Source organism: Sinocyclocheilus anshuiensis, unplaced genomic scaffold (genome assembly GCF_001515605.1).
Source record: "Sinocyclocheilus anshuiensis isolate Anshui unplaced genomic scaffold, SAMN03320099.WGS_v1.1 scaffold1115, whole genome shotgun sequence".
Taxonomy (NCBI): Eukaryota; Metazoa; Chordata; class Actinopteri; order Cypriniformes; family Cyprinidae; genus Sinocyclocheilus; species Sinocyclocheilus anshuiensis.
This window is the reverse complement of record NW_015547735.1, coordinates 730,406-741,402: the sequence shown is the minus strand read 5'-3', so window position 1 is coordinate 741,402 and position 10,997 is coordinate 730,406. Positions and strand designations below refer to the sequence as shown.

Below are 10,997 nucleotides of genomic sequence, written 5' to 3'. Positions count from 1 at the left end.
ATATCGATGGTAATCAGTGTTGGGGGTAACGCATTACAAATAACGCGAGTTATGTAATCAGATTACTTTTTTTAAGTAACTAATAAAGTAACGCATTACTTTTTACTTTAGAAGGAAATATAATATCAACATGTGTTTACTCATCTTACTGCACACAAACACATTCAGTGTTCCTCACAATCAATAAAAACTCAGAATATGACGCAAACCTGCAATAATTAAATGTTAAGTAAGACAAATATGATTTATGTATTTAATCCCATTTTATCAACCAGTGTTTTTGCTGCTGACCTTCGATGATCCAAATCAACCATACTAAGCAAAAATAACAGATCTGTGTTTGATTTTAGTTATTGCTGACTAGTGTTGAACGTTCTTCTCCTGCGTCATATTCTTCATGAGATTAGTTTGAGCGGCGCCCTCTACTGTACAGACGAGAATTTACATTTCCTTCAGCCTGAGGCGTATTCATTTCACTTCTGTTGTGAAAGGGCTTTACATTTGTAAAAGAAGAACTTTTTATATTAAAAACAAGCAAACAAGCCCTGCCCAGATTTAAAAAGTAACTCAAAAGTAATGTAACGCATTACTTTCCATAAAACATAAACATAATTAGTTACTTTTTTAGGGAGTAACGCAATATTGTAATGCATTACTTTTAAAAGTAACTTTGCCCAACACTGATTATTACAATGTGAAACAGCTGTGAATATCTGTTAAACTGTAATGTATTTCTGTGATGCGCAGCTGTATTTTCAGCATCATTACTCCAGTCTTCAGTGTCACATGATCTTCAGAAATCATTCTAATATGCTGATTTGCTGCTCAAGAAACATTTCTGATTATTATCAATGTTGAAAACAGTTGTGCTGCACAATATTTTTGTGGAAACTGTGATACACTACCATTCAAACAATTTAGTTTTTTTTAAAGAAATGAACACTGTTATTCATCGGCGATGCATTAAGCTGATCCAAAGTGTGAGTAAAGAGGTGTGTAATGTTAGAGTGGACTTGTCGTGTGTGTGCTCTGTGGTCACCGGTGTGTCTTCAGATGGTATCTGAGGTGTGCTGGGTAGCTGAAGGTCCGCTGGCAGCTCTCATAGGGGCAGCGGTGGCTCTTCTGTGACACGGCTCTGGGCTCCTGCTTCTGCTCGGACTCCGGCTGACCGCTGTGGATGTGCTCAGGGCTGTGGCGTGCGTCTCTGGCCAGCTGCGCGCGTGTGGCGGCGATCAGACTGTCGTGAGCCAGCTCCTGGACCCGCAGGTACCACGGCGCACCGCAGTCTCCGGACGAAATCTCCTCCTGCGCCTCGTCCACATCGTCCTGAACAAACACCAGCGGCTCGGCCGACAGCCCTACAACACAACCACTGCATCACTGCAAGCTCCGAACACTGCTGGGAAGCTGCTACGAGTTACCCGGACTAAAGTGGAACAACTATTTCAATTACTTTATTAATGTAACCACACTGCAAAAAAATGATTCTTTTACTTAGTATTTCTGTCTTGTTTTCTAGTATAAATATCTAGAAGTTCTTGAATCAAGATGCATTTACTGTACAAGTAAAATGATTTAAGATATTAAGTCTTGTTTTCTAAAAAAAAAAAAATAAATTCAAAATTTTGTTTTTGCTTAAAACAAACAAAAATATCTGCCAATGGGGTAAGAAAATTAATCTTAATTAAAAGCTAAACAAGATTATTTTTCTTGCCCCACTGGCAGATATTTTTGCTTGTTTTAAAGGTGACATATCATGAAATCTGACTTTTCCAGGTTTTAAGTGCTATAATCAGGTCCCCCGGTGCATCTACCAACCAAGGAAACGTGAAAAAGATTAACCCAGTAACTTTGTTTTGGGAAGCCTTTTTCTGCAAGCGTCTGAGAAAACGAGCGCGTCTGATTTCGCTCCCTTGGTGACGCGGCAAAGGGATCTCATTATAATATTACCGCCCTTTAATCTGTAAGTTTACACCCATGGCGCTGTCATTTTGATTTTGCAAGCGACAACAGTGTACCAGTTCTAATGCCATGGCGAAAGTTTGAGCAAAACATGCTAACCATTCTGTCTTTGGCTGCACAGACGAGCACAGAACACTGTTTAGAGTCCCAGCCTCAGAATTATTTTAATATTTATTATTTTAACAGTTATTTTTTTAAATGTTAATATTAAAACATTTAAATAATTTTTTCATTATTTTTATTTTATTATTTTAATATTTATTATTTTAACAGTTATTTTTTTAAATGTTAATATTAAATAAAAAAAAATAAAAAATATATATATATTCAAACACTAGATTATAATGTTTTTACCTTAAAAAATTTAAAACACATAAAAAAATAGATTTGCATTTGTGACTGATTCAGATGTGCGCACTCACATGTACTTATGAAAACATAAAGGCAAATGTACAAAAGGTAAAATTTATAAAACAAATAAAATGACAATGACAAATGTATTATTTTTAATATGTTTTAATTAAAAGCTTTATTTTTTTATTTTGGTCAACATTTATTTTATTTAGAAACATTTTTTTATGGTTTTAGTTTTAATTAACTATAATAACCCTGACATGAGCATCTTTTTTTAGTTTATGAAGCTCCAGTCAAGCAGAAGAGACACAAACAAGTAGATTTTTCACCCAAATATGGTGACATAAGCCATGAAAATTAAATGAAAAATCGCAGCAGTTTCACTAGTGGTCTGTGATCTAGTGCTGTATGATGGACTCTGATATGTGAGCTTATAAGCATCGCACCTTTGGCCAGATTGAGCAGGACGTAAGACGAGCTGTCGTGGTTCTGGAGGTCCTGCAGGATGGTGGGCGGGGTTTGTGCTGGAGGGGGAGGAGTCTGCAGCTGAACCACCAATGGGCTTCGCTCAGGGCCGAAGTCTGACAGCGACGGGGAGGCGGCATGACTCTCTGAAAAACACCAGAGCAGAGCAAGAATCACAAAAATGAGTCGTGTTACACGTTCAAAACTACAATAAAATTCATCTCATGCAGACAAACAAAACACCTTTTCTAAGATGATCACGTTCTCATCTAAAGAATGAAGAATAATTCTAAGCAAAAGTCTAAAATTCTTGAAAAAAATATTGTAAAGTAGTTCTTTACAAAATGAGCAGTTCTGTTTTTTAGAAAAACTCAAACAAATTCATAAATAAATAAAAATATATTTTAATTTCAAATATAAATACATTTATGACATGGCTGTTTTTTGTTCTTTCTAAACATATATAATAATAAAAAAATATAAAATTATGTCTTAAAAATATATTTGTATTTTAATTGATTCAGATATGTGCAGTACTTCTGAAAATATAAAGACAAATGTACAAAGAGTAAAATATATATATAAAATAAAAGTATAAAAACATAACTGATAACAGTTAATTTATTTTTATTTATTTTATTTAGTCATTTAGCAGACGCTTTTATCCAAAGTGACTTACAAATGAATTAATGAGTAATGAGTTAATAAATCCTTTTGATTAAGATATAACAGCTTATGCATTTGTAAATTACTCAGATGTTAGGATAGATGTAAGAGTAAAATAATCAAATAAAATCAAATAAAAATAAATAAAAAAATAAATAGATAAAATATTATAACTTAACTGACCACACAGTCATTAGTTAAAAAATCTGATGAAAATTTAAAGGCTTATGCATTTGTAAATTACTCCGATGTAAATGCAATAAATAAATAAAAAAACTTATAAGTGACAGCACAGTCATTAAATTGAAATGTTTGTGAAAATATAAACGCTGATGTTTTGAGCTAGTTTTCCGAAGGGTTTCTCCCGTTGACACAGGTGTGTTTGTACCTGGCAGATCCAGCGGGCCGCACTGTGAGGCTTTAGTGTCCGCTTCCTCCAGACTCCGGCAACTCGTGTGTTTTTAACGTAAACCTTTGTGTGAATGAGAACTTAGTTTAGTACTCACATGCTGTGACAGCCGCTTTCTATGCGTGTGCTTCGGATGTGTGCGCTCAGAAAACCGTATATTAGAAGTTCAGACTCATATGGTTTAAAACGCATGATTTCAGCGTGATAAACATGATAATCAGAACAAAAACAGATGTTTTTAGCAGGTCCGAGCTGTAATGGTGCAGCTCTATTCTGGAAAAGGGGGCGGGGAGCAGCAGCTAATTTGCATTTAAAGAGACAGGCACGAAAAACAGCGTGTTTCTGCTTCCACTCAAAATAGGCATTTTCAAAATGATATAATAAATGATCTGTGGAGTATTTTGAGCTGAAACTTCACAGACACATTCTGGGGACACCTGAGACTTATATTACATATTGTAAAAAGGGGCATAATATGTCTCCTTTAAGGAAAAACTAACAGAATTTGCATATTTTTTATTTTACAGAAAACAAGACTTAATATCTTAAGTCATTTTACTTGTACAGTAAATTCATTTGATTCAAGAACTTTTAGATATTTATACTAGAAAACAAGACAGAAATACTGAGTAAGAGAATCATTTTCAAACAGGGTTTGCTCAACACTGATTACTGTCAGACATTTAAATCCTTCTTCACTTTAATTAAGATGATAATAGTTTAATTTTAAAGCACAGCCGCCACAATATCAGTCTTTAGCAGCTCTTTTACTTTGAGATCGTTCTGAGGTTAAATACAGATTTAAAACTAACACACAATATAGTTTAATAGCTATGATACTGTTTCTGAAATCAAATCTTTGCACAGTTGACAGAAACACTGGCATCTAACAACGGCTTGGAAAAAACTGTTCATCTTAAAAAATAAAGCATAAACATAAACCCTATTCTGTGTCCTAAACTCCTGAAACATTCGTGTCTCATATATTAAAGCAGTCAATGCAATTTATGAAACAATTCAATTAAATCTGTGTGTGTGTGAAAATATTTAGACGTCACCCTCTTTGTAATCGCTAACATTTTCATAAGTAACTGTAATTTAATTACACTATTTTTCTCAGTAACTGTAACTGATTACAATTACATTTATTTTGTAATTAAATTACGTGATTCTGTTATGTGTAACTAGTTAGTTCTCTGAAACACAGCCAGACGTTTGGGGCATTTAGTCTTTAAAATCTGATATGCATTTTCATGATGCATTTGTAAATGATTTATGTTACAGCAAACAGTAAATGTGTAATATTAACTAAAAACAAAAATCTCAAATAAACATAAATCCCTGCATTACCACATCCTATTATTTCATATCACTGTAACAGTATACATCATAATATAGTTATTTTTGCTGGAAAATCACTCTCAAAAGTGATGACACGCAGAAATTCTTTGAAAAAAAATAACAACGAAAAAGTACTTTTACAAAGCAGTTCTTTACAAATTCAGCAGCTTTTTTCAGTATTTTTTATTGTATTATTTTAATATTTATTTTTTATAGTTATTTTTTTTTTATTTTAATATTTAAAAAAATAAATAAATATTTTGTCAGTATTTTTTATTTTATTATTTTAATATTTATTTTTTTAACAGATTTTTTTTTTTAAATGTTAATATTTAAAAAATAAATAAAATAAATATTTTTTCTGTATTTTTTATTTTATTATTTACTTTTTAACAGTTATTTTTTTAATTTTTAAAATTAAAAAATTTAATTATTTTTTTCATTATTTTAGCTGAGGAAGTTCAACCTGCCACAGGAGCTGCTGAAACAGTTCTACTCCGCCATCATTGAATCCATCCTCTGCACTTCAATAACTGTCTGGTTCAGCTCAGCTACCAAATCTGACCTCAGAAGACTACAGAGGGTAGTCCGGACTGCTGAGCGAATCATTGGTACAACCCTCCCTTCTCTCCAAGAACTGTACTTATCCAGAGTGAGCAAAAGGGCTGGCAAAATCACTCTGGACCCCTCACATCCAGCACACTCCCTCTTTGAACTGTTGCCATCTGGTCGACGCTACAGAGCTCTGAGCACCAGACACAGGAACAGTTTCTTCCCTCAGGCCATCCGTCTCATGAACACTTAACAATAACTGTGGAACACACACTATTTATTCACTCATACACTTATTTATCTAACACTCATACTCAGTCTACACCTCAAATTTGCGCATAATATACAGTACCTGTACATACAAAAACTGTCTATTGTAATATACCTGCACATACAACTGTCAATTTATATATTTTTATTCCTTATTTACTTGTTCTATTTTTTATTATCTGTGTTTTTTGTTCTTTCTCTGTCATTCTGTTACACTGTGGAAGCTTCTGTCACGAAAACAAATTCCTCGTATGTGTAAACATACCTGGCAATAAAGCTCATTCTGATCTGGAACAGCACCCAACAACCACACTACAATAAAATAACACTGTTCAACTTATATCAGTCACGCATCCTCCAGTAAGAAATGAGTACCACGGTTAAACCTGAGCCAAGTTCTGATGACGATTATTGAAATATTCATAATGCATATTACATCTTATTGCTGTATGATGATTATTATAGTGTCAAAACACAATACTGCATATAAATCAGGGCTGCACGATTACCAACAAAAGAGAGTTTGATGGTCTAATGCTTGAAAATGATGAAATTAAGACATCCATAAATATTAGTACTGAAAGTTTAGAGCTGTACTGTAAAACAAAATTATTGTTACTATATTTTAAATACTCTTTTTTTTATTTATAGTAAAATATTACAAAATGTAGGCGAATTTAAAATGTGCATATTTTCTGTTTTCATCTTAACTTTAGTTAAAGTTTTTATTTGTTTTAATATTATATTTATTTCGTTTAAAGCTTATTTTATTTATTACCAATTTTTAAAAAACAGTATTAGTTAACTATAATAACCCCGACATGAGCATCAGGTTTTGTTGATGTAAAAGAAAATAAAAATGTAAAAACATTAGATATATGCAAAATAACAGAAGCATTTTCCCTTGTTAATTACTAGTTTTTTTTATTTTTATATTTTTATTAAGTAATAATAATTATTATTATTATTGTTGCAAAATAAAAATATTCCTTTTTAATTGATTGTTATTCTTTTATTCACTGTAAAGCACTCCGGTCAACCTCAGTTGTTTTTTAAAGTCCTCTAAAAAATATTCCTTTTTAATTGATTGTTATTCTTTTATTCACTGTAAGTCAACCTCGTCAACCTCAGTTGTTTTTTAAAGTCCTCTACAAAAAAAAAAAACGATTTTAGTAATAATAATAATAATAATAATAATAATAATAGTAGCAGTATTTTATATGCATATTTATATATAAACAACATTTTAGCCAATATGTGAACACAGACAACCTAGAATTAAAAAAATAATAATAATAATAATTAAATTGCAATTACAAGTTTTATCAGGAAAAATGGCATTCAATTTTTCCCTAAACCGTGCAGCCCTAATATAACAAATCAGAATAAGTGATTAAAACAGCAGTGGATCATTAATACCTCAGGTTTGGAGTCAAGTTCATCAGAAAGCATGGATTCAGCCGAATGTAACCTGTCCACATCAGAGAGAATACATGAATATGAATAACATCATCCATATATTACTGATTATTAATAGACGCAGTGTCTGACCAGGTCAGAGAGAGAAGCTTCTGTCCATCATCAGCTCTCACACGTCAGAGACGCGCCGTCATGACGCCTGCGTGACGTCACGAATACATTAACATACTAATGAGCACATCCCTCAAAACACGCAGTGACAGTAAAATAACACGAAAAAGATCGAAGTGTGCTGAATAAACCCAGTCAAAGTTACATATTAACTAAATCACGTTAATGAATATAAAGCGAACGACTGGCATAAACTCATGAATATTAATGAACCGTTCAGAAACTAAGTTAACAAGCTTTTAAATCGTTCACAAGGCTCTGACAAACTAATAAACCTCAACTCATGCTATTTATCAACGAGAGGTCTGATATTATTACTAATGAAGCCTTTGACATGAATGAGCTTAGCATTAGCCACCGTTAGCTGGAGCTCAAATCTCCCTCGTTCTGCTCGCTCTCAGACACTCAAACATGATGTTTATATCACACACTCATCTTTATCAGCTCTGTTTACCTTCATCGCGGTGTTTGACAGAGAGCCGCGGAGCTAAACACAAACACAAAGACAGATGGAGAGCACTTCCGGGTCGCGCGAGGAGGAACGTACTTCTGGGTGAAGAAAAGACTCTCAGTGTTGATTAGTGTTACGGTCATTTTTAGCCTGATTTTCATTGAGCGATGCGCTTTGTGAATCCGTTGAGCGAATCGTTAAAAGATTCGGTTCAAAAGAACGCGAATCATTAGCGGCGGCTTTCTTCACTCACGATGCCTGATTCTCTGATTCTTTTGAACCGATTCTTTTTGAAGGACAACTATTTTTTACTTTTTTTTCTGAACCAGAAAACAATATAATTACACTGAAAACATACATAAAAACACAATTATATGACAATAATATTTTTCTTAAATATTATTTTTTAATTTACAGTAAGATGTTACCAAATCTATATTTTTATACAAATATATATTATTATAATTTTAATATAACGGTTTTTATTTAATTTTCCATTTTTATTTTAATTTTAGTTAAATTTTTGTATTAATTTAGATGTACGTTTTTGCCATTAAATTATGTTTTAATATGCTTATAGTTTTTATTTTTCCCCCAATTTTAGAACATCAAGTTAAAATTAAATGAAAATCAGAAATGTTTCCTTGCCTTTTTAAAATATTTAACGTGCATTTTATTTAGTAAGATGTTTTTAGTTTTAAAAGCAAGCACTTGATTTGATTTGTATTTGTATTATGTTCACATATATTTTTATTTTATTTGTGTTGACACTGACACAGAATGGTGCCGAGGAGATTCAGGGACACATTTGACAATTAAAATTATTTTAATAACTTTATGACATAAATGAAAACATTGGACAGTGTATTATTCAGTCTTAAAAATTAAAGAGTGGGAAATTAAAAAACAGCTCAAAAATTAAAAATACAATGTAAAAAAAACAAAGAATCAGTAAATGAACAATGTGAACATTTAGGCACAGCTTTGGTTTTGTACAGCTGAGAATGTTTATTCATATCCAGTATGTATTACTGATGATTGTAAGTCAATATAATGCTGGATTAATGTAAAAGCACACCGATGAACAGGATTGAGCGGTCTATCCGTCCATACTCACAACCATAAATGTGAGGATTATTTAATGAACAACAAAGAAAAATACAAAGAAATTAACATCTTCATACACAAAACGGCATATTATTATTTTACTTACAAAAGACAGGAATAACAAATATCAGTAATAAGAGCAACATAAAGACAAACACTTCAGCCAGAATCAGACGATGGATTCATTGTTTTAGTAGATTATAGTTCAGAATAAGAGGCTCGTCTTTAGCAGCTTTGAAATTATTCACAAACATTCTTTAATGCTGCTTCGTGATGTTTAATGTGCTCTGAATCAAATCTGCAGAAAACAGAAGAGACGATCAGACCGTGCAACACACGTGGAAAGCTTTATCAAAACTGCTGGCTTACAAAAGTTAGCAGCTTTGAAATTATTCACAAACATTCTTTAATGCTGCTTCGTGATGTTTAATGTGCTCTGAATCAAATCTGCAGAAAACAGAAGAGACGATCAGACCGCGCAACACACGTGGAAAGCTTTATCAAAACTGCTGGCTTACAAAAGTTTTTTTTTAATTGTTTGTTTTTACAAAAACAGCTTAGACTGCCATTAACACAAGGCAATGAGTGTTAGGAAACACCAACACATGAAAACTATGGAAGCCATGGATTCAAGAAATAAAAAGGTAATTGCAACTTTTTATCTTACAATTTTTGACTTTTCATATCAGAATTGCAAATTAAGTCTGCACTGTGATATGTAAAACTCGGACTTGCGAGATATTTTCTTCTTAAACATTTCTATCTTTACTGAAACATTATAAACATCTCACAATTCAGACATTTCTTTATAGAAAAGTGAGTTAATGCGAGTTATAAACTCTAAATTGCAACTTAACTCACAATTTCTGAATTCAGACTTTTCTTAGGATTCCAAGTTAGTCTCACAATTACAATTCATACGTTTCTTCTTAGAACGGCAAGTTAAAATCTTGCAATTCAGACTTTTCTTCTGCGAGTTTATATCTCTATTGCAGGTTATAAACTCTAAATTGCGAGTTAACATTGCAATTCTAAATTTTCATCTCACAGCTCTGACTTAACATATCGCAATTCTAAGAAAAGTCTGATTTCGAAGTCAACAACAAGACTTTTTTCTCAGAATTAAAAAAAAAAAACTTTTGTATTTTTTTTTTTATTCCATTGTGGAAACAAGCTTCCCTAGAAAACAGACCTATATCCTAAAACACATGCCGTTTCTACTCTCAACTGTACTGTATAAAAGCACATGCGTGTGAATCACAAAAACACCCCTCCTGTACCTAATGCTTAAAATCAGCACATGGAATATGTAATCCATATGTGCACCTACACATGCAAAACAGGCTCCTGGAAGTAAAGCAATGATTTAAGAGCTAGTGGTAATGAGTAGCTGCCAAAGAAAGTTTGAGCCCTACGTCTCATGATCAGAGTTTGAAGAATGAAACTTCATCGAGTAAGGCAAGATAACCGCAGAGAACATGATTTTTCATCATCACACAAACAATGGATCACCGATGTGTTCTTGTCTGACAGACTCGCAGCAAACCCTCAACATGTCCAAAACAAAACTGAATGAACTCATCCAACACTCCTCACGATGAAACTGAGTCACACTTAAAACGACCCGCTGATCTAACTAAACAAAACAATATGGCTATAAAAACAATTCACCTTATCAGTTCTCAAAAATACAGATATGGATCCCACAGAACATGAGCCAGTCATATTTCAAATCAAAATCAAGAGAAAGAAAACTGTATTTTTTATTAATGAAGCTGGAGGCATTATGAAATGACACATTCAATCTGAAGGCAAGACACTACAAGCAAA

General features: G+C 32.7%; 1 pseudogene; it reads right to left on the bottom strand.

Annotated features, from left to right (window-relative positions):
- Positions 1-6,301, bottom strand: part of LOC107704366 (zinc finger protein 410-like) — an 11,818-nt pseudogene extending 5,517 nt beyond the window's left edge.
- Positions 6,302-10,997: the final 4,696 nt, after the last annotated feature.